General features: G+C 40.1%; 1 long non-coding RNA gene across 1 annotated transcript; it reads right to left on the bottom strand.

Moving 5' to 3' along the window:
• Window positions 1-14,092: 14,092 nt before the first annotated feature.
• On the bottom strand, window positions 14,093-19,860 carry LOC123652341. Its single transcript, XR_006741611.1, has 2 exons — window positions 19,482-19,860; window positions 14,093-14,245 (listed from the first exon to the last, which is right to left on the bottom strand). It is a non-coding gene; the product is annotated as an uncharacterized LOC123652341 (long non-coding RNA).
• Between the last annotated feature and the right edge of the window lie 2,606 nt (window positions 19,861-22,466).

Raw genomic sequence — 22,466 nt, 5'->3', positions numbered from 1 at the left:
TTTGAAATATTATCTTTGTTAGCTTTACCACTAACAAAAATACACTTCCAATTTTTCACATCCACACACTGCATCTATTAAAGCAATCTGGGAAATTAGTTTGAGATAAACTGTACAGCAATTTTATTCATAGCTTCCCTGTATCTCACACTGTTAATCTGCATCACAGCTCACTAAATAGTGCCTAATGTTTATTGCATTTAACTGGATGTATACGATTCTGAGGGTACGCCAGGGACCGATTATCATAATTATACATGTTTCTATGGAAACCCACAAGTCTATCAGTTTTGATTCATTATATTGTTATACCTTCTAGCACTTTCTAATTATTAGGTGCCCATAAAAAGTCTCAGTCTTGCTGTTACTATAGAAATGAGCTATAGACAGGCCTCAATTGTTAACCCTTAAAGGACCGAGACATATAGACTCAGACAGCTGGTAGCTATTCATGCAACTGAAATAGGTAATCATTCCCTCTATTACTTAAATTCATAATTAAATTGTGGCAATTAATTGCTGAAAATATTTTAGTTGGAAAAATCATGATTATCTCGGTTTTTATAAAATTGTAGACTTTGAGGTTCCCTTTCACTGATGCAGCCCCTCAGGTATAATAAAAGATACACAAACACTAATACAATGCTGATTTGGGAGCACAAAGTGAAAAATCGGGAATCTTTCAGGACCAATCTCTTAGTTCATAGATAAAGACACATTTGCTGGTGTAAACACAGCATTACGTGTTAAGCGATAACACAGATAAATCAGAATATAATAGCGAAAAACTCAAACGCACGGAGAGTCTTTAAATCAAGCGTCTAAAATTGCTTCTCAGCACTCTGGCCATTTAGGTATAATTTAATATTGCTCCTTAAATTGCAATTTGTAATTTAATATTTTCATTTTACGTTTTTTCCTCCTACGTTCACGAACAGAATTTCCTGTGGAAATTGAAAGGGACCGAGCCGTTTCATTGTCTCTCTCTCACCCTTCTGCTATTATAGTTTTTTCAATTAGAAGTGCCTTTTAATTTAGACCAGGAAAAGCTCTCCTAAAGTGACAGCTCGCCCTTCACACTGCATATCTATTTATTTCGGGAAGTCAACACACCATTCAATAACCTGAGAACGGCCCTGATTGCTATGCTAATAGTATTCAGAAATATGTCTACACCGATGGAAACAAGTAAACTAAAGCTAATTCATAAAGTGAATAATACAAGGCGGAGGGAAAGCTTTCCTATCTTCTCCCGCTTCAGCTGGAATCTTAAGCTCACAAATTTAATTTTTTTCCCCTCCCTGAGGGAAATGAACACTATACGATAACCAAACTGAAATTAGATTTTACCTAATATTACAGTCCTGCCTATTTAACGTGGCTTGTTTTATTATTATATAAAGCTGCGGTGGGAAGCAGCCCGGACAATGACCGTGTATGTTAATGCCTGTGCGATCTGGATGCCTGCGCCAGCCGCAGCTTTCCTCAGCTCACAGCTAAGTGCATTTTGCTGTGTTGGGAGGTGGGGGATGGAGAGGGAGAGCCAGGAGAATGTTAAATGTATGCCCACATTAAAAAACAACAACACATGTTAGGGAACCACGCTCTTCGTAACACAAGCCCCAACCACCAATGTCCAAGCAGCTCTTGCCAATTAGGAATCCATCAGATTGTATGAGCAACAAAAGATATGGGCCTTTGCATGTGGAAGTTCAAACTCCGTTTACAAAACAGACAATCAAAAGCCTTTTGTTCCCAACTCTTACATCAGCATTAACGTTAGAGAAAAGTGCGTTTACTACTAAATAAAAAAATTAAAAGTCGATTAGGAGTAAATCAAATCAGATAGTTTTAGAACTCCATTCATCAGCACACGCATATATTACTGCATATGTGTGTGCAGCCTGAAATGGATTACATTTAATTCACATTAAAATTAGTCCTCTGCTCATATCCAGGTATGGGTGGGTTAGCCAGAATAATTGAACTATAGCTGCATATTTTTTTACTTCCCCATAAAAATTAAACTAACCTTGAATAATAATCATCTTGTTTATGCTTTCATCATGTGATTATCAATTAGTTACTCCACCTAATTCACTAGCACCCTACAAAACTCAATGGAGCTTTTTCATACATTTTAACCTAAGCAACTTAATGATAGATGATAGATAGATAGATAGATAGATAGATAACATCTAACAAAATTTATCTGTGCAAAAAATGCATTAATACTTTAAATGAGTCAAAGAACAATATAAGAACAGTTACACTAGGGCCAAGATTTTATACACTTGATTACTAAGCCTTAAAAATGGCAATAAAAGCTTTGAGAGCAGGCATAACCTGGTGTATTTTTTTTTTTTAATACCTAAAGATCACCATTTAGTTTCTGAATCCTGGAGGGGGGCCGTGAGATGGGAGTCAGATACGGAGGTCACGAGGGTGACTAGGCAAAGAAAGCAGAGAAAGTCATGCACGCTGCAAGCATAGTACCACCTGGGCTGTCATTCATTTCCAAGAGATGGAGTCTAGTGAGGTTCCCGCATGGTAAAACCATGAATTAATTACATGCCACCCCCACAGTGAACATAAAGTGCTCAAATTTTCTTTTTGGGTGATGGGGGAAAAGATGACTTATCATTCATGGTTGGATGTTAAAACCCCAGAGGAGAGAGCCAATAAAAGATGGGAGGGGGGGGGGGGGGGGGGAACCTGCTTCATGAAGGGAACCTTAACATAATTACCTGAGCATTGGACAGGAAGCTCCCAAGCAAGCAGAGGCATGCTTCCTGAGTTCCGACTCTGTCCCATTGTTCCTGAGTCACCTACCAAATTTGCCTGCCTGTGTCCCTCTCTTCCTCAGCCACTGGCAAATCGCTTTCTCTCACTTCTGAAACCTATGATACTATTCTCCCTCACTTTCTTTCTTTGCCCAAACTGTTGTTTCACTGTCTTTGGAATCTTCATGCTTATGCGAGTTTCCCATGAACATGTATTAAATTTTTGATTTTCTCTTGTTTACAAAATAAAGCAGCTCCTGGTGACAAAAATCCAGGTATACCATTACTACCCATCAAACTGAAATGTCCTAGGATTCATATTTGTTTGCACTCCTTTGTCACTAAAGAGAATGGCTAGTCAATGAGGGAATGTGTAAATTCCTGGGCTTTGATGCTTCAAAGAAAGGTGAAAAAGACAAGACGATGGAGAGTTGTGATTTCCTTGAGCACAGAACAGCTCTTTGGAGGAGGAGGGTCAGTGGGGAAGACAGGCTCCCAGGCACACACACAGGGCCTCAGGCATTGTCCCCAGCCCACGTGTCCGGTCCCCAGGACAGCTCGCCAGGGCCTTGTCGGAGGGAGCGGCCAGGGTCCTTGGAGTGGTGAGGGTGAAGTGGGAAGATAATATTGTTTCTGTGGGTTTTTACTCAGGGGCTCTTGGGCAGTGGCTCTTTTTCTACTTTAATTATGAGAAATCAGAAAAACGAGATAGATGCCTTGCTCCCAGATTAGGAAGTACCCATGAGTGTAACAGAGTGGGGCCAGATAAGAGAAAATGGGTTCTGATCCAGCGGAAGGAAGACATTCTGGGGAGAAAAGTGCAGGGAGAGAAGGAAGACAGGAGAGACTCAGCTAAGCAGCTGCCATAAGCAAAAAGTACTCACCAATGCTATTCCTTCCGGTGCCCTTCTTGGCTGATTTTCTGCTGTGTACAATTAACATAGGCAAATGTGTGCCTTTGAACGGTCACTTTCCAGGTTTGGATAAGCACTAAAGTTCTGAGCAACACTGACTACAGAAATAAAGGAATAAAGGAGTCACTCTTACAATAGATAAGATAGGATTATTACATAAGAGGAGATCAAAGTATTTAATGTATTCATTTTTTCTCTGTCCCTATGTGTTACTTCACTAAAATACTATATTGCTTATGCTTGAGGAGCACAAACAAAATATTTTTTTTTAGTTTCTCTTATTTAATCATAAAAAGAAAGAATATAGTTATCTCTCTCTCTCTCCCTTTCCTTCTTTCTTTTACCTTCTCAGTGCATCAGTAAAACTCATTATTGTTCACTCTGGAAAACAGTCCTTTCGAGAGGCTAATCAGCAATGATCACAATTTAGGTTTCATCCTTATGCTACTTGGTGTTGAAAAAATGAAACATCTCCAGTATCAACGAATATTTGTTTGGGTCTCACGGTCTGGCTCATAGGAAGAAGAGCTTTGAGATTCCACCTAGTGTTGCATTTATGGGCACACATGTGTCCCCCACCAGCAAGTAGCTGACAGTCGGTTCTAGAGGCACTGCACATATGCTAAACATTGACTATAAAAGGTGCTTACTGAAAACCAGTGTGCCAACCAGCAAGTGGTCTGCGACTTATGTGCAAGTGGGGTGTTTACAAAGCTGGGATTACCAGGGACTTCAGCCTGAACTGTAAGGAATGTTAGAGTTAGCTCACACAAGAGAGATGCAGAAATATATTTGACAGATCTGGAAATTATGATCACCTGAGGTGGATAGTTGATTAGAGGGACACAAAGCAGGGAGTTGACTGATTGGTCAAGGAGTTTGAATTGGTTAAAGAGCTGACTACTGGGTGTTGACTGGTTGGTTAGGAGTTTGAATATTATTGTACTAGGGGCCCAGTGCACCAATCCGTGCACCTTGAAAGGAACTGTGGGCCACAAGGCTGTGGGAAGCTGTGGTGGGCACAGGGGCAGGTGTTGGCCTGTGCTCCGTGCCCAGGCCCAGCCCCTCTTGCCTCGGCCCACAGTTTCAATTAGGGCCAGCTCCAGCAGTGGCTGTTGCTCAGTTGTCCCTCATGAGCAGGGGGAGGTGGAGAAGCCCTCAGGGGTGATCAGGACCAGCAGCCTCCACTCACACCCACTGACAGCCCTGAGCAATTGAAACTAGAGTCGGGTGCCAGCAGCAAGTGCAAGCACTGGGCAGGACCACAGTGTGTGGGATCAAAGAATTTTCAGTAACCACCAGAGGCTCACCCTGATGACAGCAACCAGTGCCCAGCCTTGATCTGGCACTTTTGCTAACTTGCTCCACCATCCTACCGTAGCCAATGCCAGCCATGTTCGTGCATACCCCCTGGTGTCAGTGCATGTCATAGCAACCAGTTGTTTGACCATTCAGTCTATTTGCATATTAGAGTTTTATATGTATAGATTGTAATAGAAAGACATTAATAAGACTTTGAATAGAAGATGTAGCTTGTGTTTTGAGGAGGAGTCAGTTGGAAATGATGTGCCAAAAGACCAAAATCAGGGAAGACTTTGGCTAAAATATCAGTTGGAAACTCTTATATTACTACAGACAGAAGTTTTACCCTAGAGTGTTGATATGGAGAGGGAAAAGAAAGGAGCATAATGAAAAAGAAATGAGATGAACACATTATATAAGAGGGAGAAATAAAGGGTGAGTCCAAACCACCAAGGTAAAGTCACTAAGGAAACAATGATGTATTGGGAGAAATAGATTTTGGGGTAAGAGAGCTAGCTTGATTGTTGGCATATAACTGGAGGCTGTGATGAAGTCCATTAGGTAATAGTAGGACTAAAGATCAAAAAATTATTTTAAGAAAAAAAGTCATTAATTTTTTTTCTTATAGTCATGCACATGGTGATTATATTGTGCTTCAAAAGAAAAATAGGTAAATGAGAATGAACAAATAAGAATTGAACTCTACATGTAATATGATATTTGGTATATAAAAATGAATAAATTTATAAAAAGATGTGGAGAGAGAAAAGTAAATAAATAAGAATTCAATCTTGTGATTTTTATCCATCTATGGAAAAAGAAAGAAGTAAAATAAGGGGAAAATATGAGGAATCACAAAAATAAAATGAATACAAAGGTAATAGGGTGTCAAGAAGAGAAAAATAGAACAATAGTCCAAGGTAGGCATCAAGGCTGAAAGAAGCTGTGTGTAAAATAAGAGAAAACTAAGCACATTTGAAGTCACAGGAGATGACACCATTAAAAAAGGGCGGATAAATTTCTCACTGTGAGAAGAATGAGCTGACACTCCCAGAGATGAAGACTTGGGGGAGAGGGGAGTTTTGGAGAGTCCCAAGATAACTTCAGACCTAGAAATGGGGTCTTTTCTATTCTAAAAACAGAATCAGATAAAATAGGTGATAACCCCAGAGATATTTTGAACATCAGCGATAATATAGATACAAAAGTATAAGTAAGGTAGAATGAATACATGCCGGATTATCTCAAACTAGGAACAAAATGGGTGGGCAAAGCAGGCTTTAACAAACCAACTGAATGAGGCCAAAAAGTAAAATTAATATTGAAGAAAGAAGGGTCACACACCTAATATTGACACTATGATCAATAGTCACCTGGATTTTTACAGCAAGTAAAATTTTTATCTGCAAATATTGGAAGAGTCCCTAGTGGAAATAGTGAGGCAAACAAACGGGGGAAGGGAACATCTTAAAACTAAATTCAATTAAAAGTATATTTCTTGAGCATTGATTACATGCCAGGCACCATATTAGCTACCAGCAGGAAAATTTTAATGGAATTCTAGGATCTGAAGTTTTCAGAAGATCAAAATAAAATGTGTGCTAGTTTCCTAAAACTCTAAAAATAAGCATCCTCTAACCAGATGACTCAAGATGACATGCAACTGGCCTCAGATGACCCATCTATCCTTTTCCATATATGCTTATTAAGAGAACTCTGTATTTCCAGCAAAAAAAATGAAAAAAAAAATTAAAAATCGAGGATTACATAAACGAATGTGCTACTAATTCATAATGCTGTTGTGCCACCAAAAGACAGAGAGCAGCCTTAGGAACCCTTTCCTGGGTGACTTCCCCCATCTCTTCCATCCCAGTGACTGGAGTTTTCCATTTGACCTTCAGTGAAGCATCCAAAGGGACCACAGTGAAGGTTCTACAATAGCGAACACACATTAAGTAACCACTGTTTTCAGAATGCTACCTGGGCCATCTCACTGAAGCTTCACATGTGTAGGAAGCAGGTAGCATCCTCATCTTACCAGTGAGGAAGCTGCAGGGAAGAGACAGTCACTCCCAAGGGTGACTAAGTCAGAAGGCGTTCCATCCTTTATCAAACATAGCTGCATCTTTCCCAAATTCTGTCATTTTTTCCCCTCTATGCCAGGGACACTCAAACTTGGGTGCGTATTAGAATAATGGGAAGAAGTTTCAAAACATAGCAATGCCTGGGCCTCATCACAGACCAATTAAATGAGCATGGAACCGGAATGTGCATGTTAAACAATCTTCCTGGGTGAGTCCAAGGAGAACTGCTCTTCTCTATCCAGCTCCTGCATTCAGTCACCTTTCATCCCAGTGTCTCTCCCTGACTTCCTCAAACTCAGTCTACGTTTGAATGAGCATATATACTAGACAAGAAGGACAAAAATTATATCTTATATTTTCAAGTCCCTGTGTTTTTTATCTGTAATTGTCCTTTTTTCGCTGAGAGTTTATGATTCTGCAATTAGTATGTATAGCATGTCTTTTCTTTTAAATCTAAATGGGATTTCATCATCTATATCTATTATACACAGATTCATTATTCTTAGAAAATGATCAAGTACCCACTATTCTTCAAGCACTATTTTAGGGGCTGGGGATATGGTAAGGAAAAGGTAATAGAGACTAATGAAAAGAGTCAGGATTTGGGTCCAGCTTTTTAACTCTAGGTTCAGCCCTCTTTCTACTTCCTTACACTCATATAGGGTATATTTATATAGCTCAGATTATTAGGGGAAAAGCTATTATAATTGCACTAGATGCCCCTTGCAGGAAGATTCCTGCAATAGGGCTTCCTGCTGCGGTCTCCTCTGCCCCACCGGCTTCTCTCCCTTCTCCCCCACCCTGCTTACTTGCTTCTCCACAGTTTTGCTTCCTTCTGCAGTGCTTGGCTTCTTTCTACACTGTCCTTAGTCTTTGCTAGGGCCCAAGTATGCAAATTAACCGCCATCTTGGTTTGGTTAATTTGCATACTTGCCCTGATTGGGTGGTCGGCGTGGCTTGTGGTATAATGAAGGTACAGTCAATTTGCATGTTTCTATTTTATTAGAGAGAATGATTGCCTATGCATATATAAAGTATATTATAATATGTATTCTATATATAACTCCATCTGCCCCAAACATATTTAGACTATTGTCTATTCTAATTCACAATCCCCACTACTCTTTTGAATTAGGTTCTGATAAAACCTAAAATCCCCACTACTCTTTTGAAATGGTCATTAAATATAAAAAAGATGAGTCCTTAGTAAGTATTATTATGACCTGCCAGTTACAGAACACCTGATTAGGAGGAGCTTAAGCAAATCAGTTCTTTCTTACCCAGAAATCTGGAGACAGGTGGTTATTAACATTGCTTCAGCAGTTCTCAGATGTCAGAGCCGGTATCTCTGTAATTCTCATGAGCAGAGTCACAAGGTGGATGCACAGTGCCATCACTCACATCTACATTCAAGGCAGGAGAAAAGAAAAAGGGCTGTGCATGCCAGTGGTGTGTGCCCACCCTTTGATCAAGAAAGCAAAAATAGCCCTAACTGGTTTGGCTCAATGGATAGAACATCGGCCTGATGATGGAAAAGTCCCTGGTTCAAAACCAGCAAAACCATAGCCTGTACCCCATCTCCTAGAAACTATGTCACATCCTCATCCCTAGCTGCAATGGAACGACGTCGAAAGCGTGTTTGTAACTTTTCTTGCCTCTTTAGACAGGCACAGGAGACAACGCCTAGGCTCCAGTCACACAGCCTCGAGAGAAGCCCTGTTTGAAATGCACTGTGTTTCTGAGGGGTGCGAACCATAAGGAGCTTTAGCCTTTTCTCATCTGCTCCATTCAGATGAGTTTGCTAAATAAACCGAATGTTTTCTTGGAAAGCACAGAGCTCCAAGGCAAGGAAACCAGGCGTTCTTTAGACAGGAAGGGGTCAAATGCCAATGATGGCTCTTTGCATCTGGAAACGTCAAAAGAGACTTAAGGGGTTCAGCCCCTGGGTGGATAATAGAAGAGTCAGCTGCCCCTAAACAAGAGCTCCAAGAAAGGGGTGGCAACAGTTTGGATGCGAGTTTGTCCTCTCTCCGTGTAAACTGACTCTAATATTGTAAAAGTCACTTCGTTTTTTAACAGTTTTATTGAGATATAATTTAAATACCATACAATTCACACATTTTAAATGTGTATTTTAATTGGTTTTTAGCATATTCACAGATATGTGCAAACATCACCACAGACAATTTTAGAGCATTTTTATCATCTCAGAAGAAACTGTAATATCACCTGTCTATCTTCATTCCCTCCAGCCCTCAGCAACCACTGATCTTTGTATCTCCATAGAGTTGCTTGTTCTGAACATTTTATGTAAAGGGAATCATATAATATGTATTCTTTTATGACTGGCTTCTTTTATTTAGCGCTACATTTTCAAGGTAACATTTATGCTGTAGAATATATTAATATCCCATTCTTTTTTATGGCTGAATAATATTCCACCATATAGATATACTACGTTTTGTTTATACATTCATTTGTTGATGCATATTTGGGTTGTCTCTACCTTTAGTTATTATAAATATGTTGCCATAAGCATTCTTGTATAAGTTTTGTGTGGACATAGACTTTCCTTGGTATTGGGAGTAGACTTTCTGGGTCATATGGTATCTCTATATTAACCATTTAAGGAATCGCCACGTTGTTTTCAAAGTCACTAAGTCATTTTACATTTCCACATATAATGTACAAGTGTTCTGAATTTTATACATCCTCACCAACATTTATCTAATTATTTTGTACTTAGCCATCCTAGTCAATGAGAAGTGAATTCTCACTGTGGTATTGATTTGCATTTCCTTGAATATAATGCTATTGAGCATGTTCTCATGTGCTTATTGGCCATTTTTATATCTCCATTAGAGAAACGTCTGTCTTTGCCAATATTAATTGGGTCATTTGTTTTTTTTGTGTGTGTGTTTTAAATTTATTTTTATTGATTTCAGACAAGAAGGGAGTGGGAGAGAGAGATAGAAACATGAATGAGGAGAGAGAATCATTGATTGGCTGCCTCCTGAATTCCCCTAATGGAGATCAAGCCCACATCCTGGAATCAAACCTGGTACCCCACAGGTTGACGCTCTATCCACTGAGACAAACGAGCTAGGGCAGGCCTTTTTTTTTTTTTATTGAGTTGTAAGTCTTCATATTCTTATACAAGTCTAATATTACACATATGATTTATAAATATTTTCTCCTATTTGGGGGGTTACCTTTTCATTTTATTGATTGTGTTCTTTGAAGTACAAATGCCTTTAATTTGGATGTTGTCCAATTTATCTTTTTATTTTCTTTTATTGCTTATATGAAAGTTCATTGCCAAATCCAAGGTAATAAATTTTAACGCCTACATTTTATTCCAAGAGTTAGGTTTTAGCTCTTACATTTGAGTGTTTGATTTATTATAAATTTCTTTTTATGTATGGTGTGAGGTAAGGGTCCGACTTTATTCTTTTTCATGTGGCTATCATTTGTTCAAAAGACTATTTCTTGACTATTTAATGGTTTGCCTCCCTTGTTGAAAGTTTATTGACCATGGACACATGGTTTTATTTCTAGGCTCTTAATTTTAATCCATCGTCTATCTTTGTGCCAATACCACAGTCTTGATTACATTATTTTGTGGATAAGTTTTGAAATCAGGAGGTGTGAGTTCTCTAGTTTTGTCTTCTTTTTCCAAAGCTTGTTTGGGCTATTATGATTCCATTGCAATTCTATATAATTTTCTATATAGCAAATTTTAGAAATCAGCTTGTCAATTTCTACAAAGAAACCAGATGAGATTCTGATAGGGATTGCATTGTATCTACAGATCAATTTGAGAAGCATTACCATCATAATAATATTAATCCATAAATTGCTTCTATTAGTGTAAAAAGACATTTTGTGCTGTGTCTTTGTTTGCCTTTGTTCAGTGTATTTTTATTTTACTGGTCATGTGTGAAAACGGAGCATAAGAGGGAAATATAGAATTGAAGTACAGTGGTAGAAATGAGGGAGAGTAATTAAGGAATAGAACATGGTTCCTGTGAATATATCCAGGTAGAACAGTTCACTGCAAGATCAATCTTTTGTTAGAGGCAAATACTAGAGGCATTTCATTCCAGTGCCTCATTTGGGGTCATCTCTTTCTTCCACAAGCTGCAGCCCCTGGGCTCCCTTCCTTTTTAATGCTGTGGCTGCCATGGCAACGGTTCATATGGGCTGGAAGAGAGAAGATGAGGCCTCTCTGGAGCCATCATTAATGGTACTCTGGCCAGCAGGGGGTGCCAAGAAGAGCAGCCACTCGCACCTTCTGTTTCTAACTACTCAGACCTATGAAGGCCCAGTACCTGGCATTTCCTGAGAGGTGGCCTGTGGACACTACAAAAGGAGATCATGAGCTCGCTAGAGGGTTTGTTTTTTGGTGTGTTTTTTTTAGAATTTGTGAGGATTTCTCTAAGAATTAATGTCAGAACACAATTTACAAGTATTAACTAGAAAGGAAAATGAAAACTTTCCAATTCTAATAACAAAATATATTTTCAGAGATCAGAGAGCAGCCTCTTGTTGTTTTCTTTCTTTATTTATGTTGACTACACAGGTTTACTTTATACATTTTCTGCACTCAGAAGATTCACACATGTTATATTCTCTCCTCTTTATGCACAGAGCGTTGAATATCCTAGGCAATTAATAGCTGTTTATTAAGTTGGATTCAAATGCCCAGACCCCAGGTGCTGCAGCAAGTTCTGATTCCATTGCGTATAGCAGTGGATCACTCACCAGTGCTGTTCTAACACCAGAGTATGAATTTCAGGAGGACACAGGGTCGTTAATTCCATTGCATGTATGCATCAGAATATTTTATCTCACACAGGTGAGCAGGTGAGCACCTATTAAATTAAAATGTTGCTTTAAAAGAACAGTGAAGCACAATGTAATGGCCTCCTATCACCCTCCCATAATAGCAGCATGTGGATAGTCATGGATTGATATTATGTGGAATAATTTGCACATCTCCGGTCTGTAAGCTTGAAATCTCCAGGTCTGTGATGCCTGTGACTGGCAGTTTTTTGCCTTTGCAAATTCTTTAGTATGCAACCAATGCTGCATGATGCACATAGTTGACTAAATATTTATCAAATATTCATACAGTTACTCAGCAGATTAATTATTGAACAGGCTTCCACAAACCTATCTTTCTTTGCTACAGCTAATTCTCTATTGCTCCATTGACATATGTTCTGAGCAGCTAGGGAAATAGCCAATTCAGCAAATTTTATTACTTTCAAGGTTATGCATTTAAGTGTGAGAAAGCAAGACACACATGAAAGCTCACATCACTGATTTGAATTGCTTAAAAGGTTGTTTAAAGATATAGATGCACCTCCTAATATTTTGGGGTGGTTATTTTTTGCCTTTTGAATAAATTTAATTTTTCAAGTGTATTTTAGCCCTAGATGGTTTGGCTCAGTGGATAGAGGATTGGCCTGAGAACTGAAGGGTCAAGGGTTTGATTCTGGTCAAGGGCACATGTCTGAGTTGTGGGCTCAAACCCAGTAAGGGTTGTACAGGAGGCAGCCCATCAATGATTCTCTTTCATCATTGATGTTTCTATCTCTCTCTCCCCCTCTCCCGTCCTCTCTGAAATAAAAAAATGTATTTTTTTAAAAAATAATAAAATATAAAGTATATTTTAATAACCTACTGACAAAAGGCATTATTTAAATAACTAAAAATAATTTCCATTCTGACGCATTATACAATATTCTCCTGTGCATTATTTCATTGATTTTTCCATAGGAAACCCAAGACCATGTCTCTATTACCATTTCACAGGCCAATAAGGTCCTCAGTTTACCCACTAATTTTTCCAAAATTCACACAGACAATAAGTGGCCAAGTTGGCACTGGAACTTGTGTTTTATCCAGTATAGAATAGTTTGTAAATTAAAATGGAAATATTTGCTATTGGATAAATAGATTTTTTATTTTAGCAATTGTTTTCACCCATCTAAGTATTCTAAATTGGAGTTATACTGGCACAGTTTTTCCCTTGTTTTTGATAGGCTGTACCTCCCCCCCCCCCAAAAAAAGGTTATGTTTTCGTATACCAGATGAGAAGAAATGGGGGCAAGGGAACCAGAAATCCTCGGCCGCTCATGAGGCAGCTTTTCTAGAACATTGGGACAAAGGCAGGATGCCAGTGACTGAGTGATCAAATTGTCATCAAAGCTTGGTAACGTCATAGGGGACAATGGAAATACAAAGCGGGCTGGAAAAGGATGCCAACTTTTGTCACTATCCCACTGTGGCATAGTTTTAAATGCATTAAACTTTTGGATCATTACATGGGATTTGCACTCCCCAGAAGACTATCAGTCCCTTTACGAAGCTGAATTCGGCTTCCAGTTCGATCTGGGTAATTTATATCGCCTTCACGGAAGAAAAGCAGATACTGTGTATCATGCATCTCAGCATTTCTATTTTCAAATCCAATGCAGCATTCTGATTTCCACTCCTTTTAATTGGGTCAAGTTTTTTTTCCCCCCCATTAAACTTTCTTAACAAAACTTTATAGTTTACTTCTAGATGCTACATCTGTTCTTTTTTTTTTTTCTCCTAATAACATTATCATAATCTACCCATTTATAGATGTGCTTAAAACCTTTGAAATAGGAATTTAAACAATATTCTTGGTATCAGAGTAAATAAACACATTGAAGCAAAGCATTCTAACTTGTTTCCAAATTATCCTTTTGGGAAGAAATGTTTAAAAGCACACTTTTCTATAAGAATGATAATTAATATTTATTATAAATAGGACAGGGTTTCAAGATTACTGAACAGCCATTGATTGCTAATGTATTGTTTCAAATAAGTAGTAATACAGGTTACAACATTATCAGCAGATGTGTTCATGTTGTAAAACATGATTAGTATGTTTATTTGGTTGTAAGTAATACAAACGTTTGGCATAAACTCTTGAGACTTCCAATGTGGAGATGTTTTGTGAAAAGCTTTGCAATCCACTGGCATGCACCATTCTTTCATTCAAGACAAATATGTGGGTGAAATCAGCAGGAATCCATTCTGGCTTCCAGAGAGTGCCCTGGAGCTGTCCACAGGAAGGTGCTGGGAAAGGGAGCCACGGATGGTCCAGGTACACAATTACTTCAGCCTGAAATCAGAATAATCAGACTCATGTTAGAGTGTTGCTACACTGTGTATGACCTGGAAACTACTTCATGATAGTTACAAGGCCACCTTCAATGCCCTTTAATAATTATAAAGAAAAGATATTTTCTCTACAAAATAGGGAGAGGATTCAAACAAACCAAGGAATCATGTATCTCATCCCGAGATATACATGCCATTCCTAATAGGTACCTGGCTGTATTGCTAAGTAAATGGCATTTTATCCAAGAATATTTAAGTCCTTTATCGATGAATGTAAGTTCAGACTTCATGGGTTTTCCTCGTATTTCCCACTCCATCTTGGAAAAGCAAACATCATTTTCAAAATTAGCTATTTACCCCCAATAGAATCACCCTCCTAAGTAAACTGAATGGAAAAGGGGACAAAAGCATTTGTAGGTTTAGCAATATACAAGGACTGACTTTCAGATCCATCATAAAGGTCAGATGTAATATTCAAAAAACAAATTAAAAGGCAGCCACTCTATTGGACTCAAAAGATTCCAGCAAGCGCTGGGCTCCCATGGGCATTGGCTCAAAAATGTGTTTATTGTGATCACGCCCCTGATGATGCTGCAAGCACTATTAAGGACCCCATTCACTACCATCCTTCTGCATTATGGATGCAGTTATTGTTTTGCATTATGCACTATCTAAAATGATACAAAAACATTTTGCTGAAAAATAAACCACTGGTTTTACGCTTAACACCAGGATTACAAAATGTGATGTCATGAATTATTCATAACATCCGCGATAATGTAATCATTTTCTCCTCAGCGCTAAGCCTCTCTGAATAGTGTCCTATACAGCCACTGTTTTTGAAGAACTTAATACTAGGGGGAGAAACACCTGGCATTAACTGACAGTGAATTAGGCTTATTGTCACTTTGGGGGCGGGGAGAGGCTGCAATTTAATCTTTGATCTTCTGTATATTCTGATTCCAGGGAGCATTTGTCAACACTACGAAATGAACCAACCTTAGAAATTTGTAGAAATATTGACCTCAACATTTAGACATAGCTATATTTATAGAAGTAAACACACACACACATTTGAAATTTGGAATATAGAATGGAATTCATCTTGGCTTCCTTCAAAGCAATAATGTGATATCGTTTGAATGAGTTTATGCTAATAGCAGATCGACTTTGATACACATTTATAATTTATTTAGAACAAATCTTTCATAGAAGCAGTGACCTTAGGACAAAGCATGTTCAGGAAGATAAACACATCAATGCAACTTGGACTACAGATTAAAGTAATGTATCTTCAACACCAAGATAAAACATGCTTCTGAATGTTTGAAACTTTATAGAAAAAAGATGAGGATTGGCTTAAGATTGGTAGAAGCAAATTTTTTACTTTGAGAATACCTTTCTGTTTGCCTACATTTGACTTTTATCCATGTTATAACATCATAAAGTTATACCACAATGTTTCCACTACTCTTGGATTAGAAGATGAGTCATTCTGGGATTGAATATATGATTGTGTTATGTGAGAAGAGCAGAGTCCAACAAATCTGATTCCTAATCTCAGCCCCTTGCAATGCCCAGCTCCTGTGCATCTAAAAGTGATTATAGCAACCCTGAGAATGGTGGAGGGAGAACCAAATGACATCATAATATCATGTCAAAAGCATGTCAAAAACCCTGAAGTGATTCACAAGTATAAGGAGCAATTATTTAAAACCAAAAAAATGTCTATGATCCATATACAGCTGTAACCTACAGAAGTGGCAGAATGGATAAGTAAAGATATCTATAGTTAAGAAAAACCTGGAGAATGCAATTACTTAAGAAAAAGAAAAACATACCAATTTAAGAATGGAGTTGTATCCAAATCTATAGGGAATAATTGACTCATATAATTAATTAGCAAAAGGATGAAAAGTTTGGACATTGTATTAGGAACAATCACAATTGCATTCCAGAGCAATTTCAATCTCTCCCAGAACCCAGCATCTTGCATACAGTTGGGATTCAGCCACCATTGCCTGGTTAATAATGAAGAAAGACGGGCACTATGATCAACCCTACAGCAACTGAACATTCATTTATTATAAGGTCAATATAAGATTTACCCGACTGCTTCTCTGTGGTAACAAATGCCTGGAAAACTTGAAACTCAGTCGTTATCAAATAATAACAAACTGGCAATGTCCACCACTTCCCAAAACAGCAATGGGTCATTGTAAGGGGTTGGTGGAGGTAGTGAGGGAGGAAGAGTGGTGGATAGAAACGACTCCTTAAGTTAATGACTTGTTTGATTGACTTCTACATCATATTCTCTTTTCTACTTAAGAGCTTAGCTAAAGGAACATTTCTCTTTTCCCTAGATTAAAAAAATTATTAGGCATTGTGTTTATTAATCTTAGAAGCATACTTCCGCTGGCCTCATTAATATTGTGAAATGGTCCAGAAGAAACCATGTCACACTAGGAGAGCTGCCTTCCTTTTGCTTTAACAGCACCTTGACCTTCTCCAGCAGTCACATCCTGTGCCCCTAGCACAATTCTCACTGCTTCCTGGGTCGAAAGCCTGGTCTCCCCAAGGGCCCAGGGCCCCAGGGTGGTCCCCTGAGACACTGAACAGGAAGCCTCTCGGGTCCATCCTTCATTTGCTTACTCACTCACAGTGTCAAACAATTATCCTGTATTCAGAGGCCCCTCCAAACCCCCCAAAAATGTTTGTGCTTAAAAAAAAAAATTCTGTAGGACGGAGAACCGGAGCTGGTGCTTTAAGCCTCTCAGTGAAGCTACAGCCTAATTACTGCCTGCTGCGTGGCGCAGTTAAACACAATCAGTCAGAAAGCCTTAAAGATACAATATCCCTTTTCACAAACTGTCTGCCTGTCAATTCCAAGTCACCCCCCTGCTTTAAATCAACCAACCACAGAGCTGTTATGAACAGCAGCTGATTTTCCATGCAGCGCCGCAAAACAAAATCACACCGTATCCTATTTTTAATGGCCACAGTTTTTCAACTGCATAACAAGAGTGAGCTGGCACTGCTGAGCTGAACGGTATCAAAAAAATGGGTTCAAGTAGAGATAGCATGGGACCCTTGAAGTGAACAAGTACAGACCCAATTACAAGTGCATTGTGGTGCTCAGTGCCAATTACATCCAAATAACAGTGCAGCAAATTTCCCCGCAATAGTTACATAGTAGACATCAACTTCTTTTATTTTTTGTTCCTCCAGGATGCGACTTGATACTTAAAAGGGGGGAAAGGCTGAATCATAAATACTATTTTATTAACACAGAGTTTATTTCCGCACAAAGTCTTTTCTGGGATGCGAGTTTGCAGACGTGGCACCTCCGTCAGCCCAGAGGGAGGACGTCTTCCTCTTTCCATAGAGTTCATGGGTAGCCAGGAATTTCACTTGGGAAAAATCAGTTTCTTCCTTGTGTACTAGTAATTGTCATTAGAAATGACCTTTCCACCTCTCATCAAACAATAGGTTTTGAAATTGCTTAAGTCTTAGGGATATGAACAGGCAGTCAAGGAGCTCTTTTTTTTTTTTTTTTAAAGGAAACCTGGCCCCATCTTCAAGGGAGTGGTTAAAATTAGGCATTCTATGAACTGAGCCTGGGCCGGTGGGGGCTGATGCAGGACAGACCCCTTAATAGCTGGGAGAAAAGAAAAGAGAGACATGAGAAAACAAATGAAGAGGTGAAAAGGAAGGTGCATTTAACAAATTGACTCTTCAAACCCAGGTCGATATGTGGGAAAAAGAAGAGGCAAGAGAGACCAGGTGAAACAAAGCCAACAACAAAACGTAGCAATGGACTCTGTGTTGACTCTCAGAGAATCAGAGAAACGGTGGCTTTTCCATGGCATCCTAACTGTCGCTGGACCACACACTGTCCCCGTGGTCACTCACACTCTGCAGGAACAGTCTGCCACAGACAGACAGCTTCCTCTGTTCCTTCCGTGTGAACTTCCCTCTCCATTTTTTCCAGGCCACTCTGGGCACTGGTACCCTGTTCCCCCGAAAATAAGACAGTGTCTTATATTAATTTTTTCTCCCAAAGTTGCGCTAGGTCTTATTTTCAGAAGATGTCTTATCTTTCCATGTGCTAGGTCTTATTTTCGGAGGATGTCTTATTTTGGGGGAAACACGGGTAGTAGGACAGTGCCCCATCTCTTCAAGGCTGGCCACTGAGGCCGGAGGACTGCAGTGGGACAAACTAATGATGTCCCAGGGGCTTTGTCAATGTGCTTCAGGGGATGGGAGCACAACCTGAGCCAGCAGGGCTTTCTTCCTTTGCCCCTTTGCTCAGCTTCTTTTCTCTCTACCTGGAACCATGAAATGGATCATGTGATCCCAGCTGTGTATCCTTTGCTCTTTCCTCTTTTCCCATTTAGCGTGAGCTTCATCCGGAAGTATAGCAAAACAAAACATCTCCTTTGAGGTTGTAAGATAAGATTTAACTTCTTTAAAAGCTCTCGTTGGGAATAAAAGATCCAAATACATGCCACTAATTACAAATAAATATAAAAAAAAAACCACAAAAATCTAGGAACACATCCAACCCTCTCATTTTAGAGGTGAGAAAACTGAGGGCTCAGATGAACGTGAATCCCATAAAACACTTATGAAAGTGATGGCACCAACAGCCAAGACCATAGGCACTGACTCCAAGACTCCTGGTAGCAGCAGGAATGCTATTTATTCTACACGGTGACTCACAAATCTAGGTTCTGCTAACTACGAAAACCTTGACTCAGAACTCCAGGGAGTTAAGGAGCTAACGAGACTTGAAATATAGGCCAGAGCTTGCGGCATGAGGATGTTTGTAGATAAGCAGCATTGGATATATTTATGCATCCACTAATGAATTATGTGTCTGGAACTTCCTACCATTAACCAAAATAATCTTTGATGGCAGTCAGCATATATACTTCGGGCTATTTCTGGTGAAAGGGAGGAAGAATCGGAGGGCTGGCTGAGGTGGGGGAGCAGGGGCAAATGAGGAGACAGACTCAGGCAAGGACATGAAGATGGGCCCTGTGAAGGGCATGGGCCTGCGGGGAGGCTGGTGAGGGCACCGGGAACCAAGGCCCCAGATCCACCAGCAACCCAGGACCATGCCTTTGTCTATCTCTGCTGACTGTCGCTCTGTCCCCTGGAAATTAAAGGAGAAAGGTTCTGAACCTTATCACTGGCCAATTGCAACGTGACCCAAAATGTAAAATCAAGCCCACCTTCCTGACCGAAAAAGTGATTTCAGTTCATCCTGCCTTGCCTCAAAATTCCCCAGCCTTTGTTACTCGCTGACATTCCTTTAGACACTGAGAGCTGAGATGACCTCAAATGCAAATGCTTGGATGAGGTAATGGTTAGTCATGAAATAAAAAATAGAACCAACCCATCAGATGGAAAAAGACGGATGTGTGATCTTTTTCGGTTTTGACTGAAAACTGGAGGAGGAGGGTACTGGCTACCTCCTTCAGGGGAAGGAGAAATACATTTTTAAAACAGGGGTCTAAAGACACAGAGTGAAAAATTCCAGGACTTCACAGCTCTTGTAGGGATGTAGAAGGAAGCTTAGCATTTTAATCTGCAGCTAGAAAATGGAGTTTTATCCTCAAATGATTTAGGGAGATGGGGAAGGGGGGAGGTGTAGATGTTATGGGGAATTTTATTGTTTGCTGCTTCTGTTGTTTTGAACATCACTTGCTTCCCATAAATAAATTTCCCCCCGCAGGGAATTCTACCCTGTAACTATATTGACTTAATTCTGAAGCTCCGGGTGCAATTAGGAGGCCGTTCTAATTAATAGGCAATAGGAAGGTTGTATGTGAAAGATTTCGGCAGTTTATGCATGGCACAGTAAAGGAATCTAAACAAAAACACAAAAGGCATCAGAGCTTCATGAGAATTATCAGCTGAGATGCTGAGAATATTTTTCACACCAGGTAGTCACAGTGCTCCCTGCATTTGGGATTAGAATGAGAAAAAAAAACACACCTCAGCATAATTTTCTGTGCCAGTGGCAGTAACATGGCATCCCATTTCTGCTGAGAGGTGCCAACCACCAGCGCAAAGCCTGCTTACTGCAGGGATGCTACTCCTGACCACCACAGAGAGCCCTGGAAGGGTCGCTGTGTTTGTTTTTCTAACAGGGAGTGGGTCAGCCTGCCGGGCTTCCAACCTGGCCACCTACAAGAGACAAGCCGGGTGGGTAACTTCCTCTCCCTGCGTCCATGTCCTCACATGCAAAGCAGGATGAAAGCAGCCTTTCCTTCTAGGGCTGCTGTGAGGATTGCATACATGCATGCATGGAAAGCACTCGGTATGCTGCCTCACAGTACAGGGAGAGCCAAGTGAATTCCATTCTATGGCTCTTATCTATGGCTATCCTTACCGATCTGTGATGGAGCTGGAAAGAAGCTGCATGACTCAGCATATCCCATATTGCCTACCATTCTGTTTTGTTCCGTGGGTCTAAGCATGCAGTGTCAGGGGGTAGGGGGGAAGGGGATGATGAGGAGACCTTCCAACTCTCATCTCTCAAATGAAGTCCTGCAATGTAAGGCTGTACGACCCATGACACTGCCACATTCTCCTCGGCGAATGCCAGGGATATCTGAGCACGCAAAGCAAAGATGCTCTCCGGTTACCCACGGACGCTAACTCTAGTAACTCTTAGATACTGTGTTGTTATAATCACCTATTTATTTTTATAAACAGCGTTCCTGATATTCATACTCCTGCAGGCAGTCTGGATGGAACCTTGCAGGGAAAAGTATTACTTAGAAACAAAAACGTTGAATTCCTAACCTACCACAAGGCATCTTAGAAAAGGTTTGGAGGGAGTCTTGGTAAGGGGCCCGGGAGGCCATGTTGTTAGACTTGGTTGCTCAGCTTCGGAACCTTCTGCGTAGGTTCGGAGAAGCCGCCCCTTATGTAGCACAGTGGGCCATTCTCACTACAGTGGCAGGTCCAAGAATCCTGACCACGCCTAGAGCTTCAACAGGAAGCATTAGCCAGCCATCCTGCAGCATCCAGGCGGTGGCAGCTTTGATTCTAGGGGTAGCACCAGGCTTCAAGTTCTGTGCCGTGCCAACTAAAGCTTGAGGGCTCAGTGCCAGGGGCAGTGGTCTCTCTGCCAGGCACCATCCTGAAACATGACTTCAGGCTCCATTCCTGAGTGCATAAACTCTGAGATTTCCCCAGCCAGTGTTGCTCTCAGTGACTAAGCAGCAACCTATGAACCAGGAGGTCAGGGTCCAATTCCTAGTCAGGCCACATGCCAAGTAGTGAGCTAGATCCCCAGTGTGGGACCTGCAGGAGGCAGCCAATCAATGATTCTCTCTCCTCATTGAAGTTTCTATCTTTCTCTCCCTCTCCTTCCTCTGTGAAATCAATAAAAAATATATATTAAAAAAAAAAAAACCCTCTGAGCCTTGTTCTCTGGCCCTCATAGAGTTTTTGTGAGCTACCCAATATCTTTTTAATAATTTTTTTTGAATGTCAGCCACAATGCATTTCTATTGCTTAAGCTAAGAACTCTGTTTGACTGATCGAGTGACACCTATAGGATTCTTTGAGCTAGACACCTTTTCAGAAGTCCTGAAAAGTTTGAGTTGAAATATGCTGAAAACTACCAGATAAGGAAGGTCCTGAAGGCTGTTTCTCCAGACAGCAGCTTCCAGGCTAGAATGACAGAGTCACTGCCAACTGCCTTTCCTTCAATAATCCAATGGGGTCCTTTTAAGGATTTTGGCTCCTAGAGTAAAAGCCTTTGGAATTTCATCCTGAGGTATCAGGTTAGATTGGGTTATATCTAAGACCCCTTCCCACTATAACATCTCCTCATGCTCTTGAAGACCTAAATTGCAAGCACTAATGTCCACTAGCTATAGCTTTTAATCATCAGCACCATTATATAACATAAAGAAGAGAGAATACTTGACATCACCAGTAAAATCAGGTGCACTCACCAATTTTTCTTAAGTTTTCAAAATTATGGGTGGACTTTATTCAACACCTAGTAAGAACTCAATCAGTTCTGTACTAAATTGATTTGAATGATGTCCATGGCTTGATTCCATCAAGGACATATTTTTCAGTTTCTCAGACAATTATCCTCCCTAGTTCCCTGACCATTTCAGCTTCTTCCTGACCCTAAGTCCATGGGCATTACTTTAATCACTCAGTCTTCTTGGTCAACCCCCTGCAGACAA

Source organism: Pipistrellus kuhlii, unplaced genomic scaffold (assembly GCF_014108245.1).
Source record: "Pipistrellus kuhlii isolate mPipKuh1 unplaced genomic scaffold, mPipKuh1.p scaffold_m20_p_14, whole genome shotgun sequence".
Lineage (NCBI taxonomy): Eukaryota > Metazoa > Chordata > Mammalia > Chiroptera > Vespertilionidae > Pipistrellus > Pipistrellus kuhlii.
This window is presented reverse-complemented; position numbering and strand designations above follow the sequence as displayed.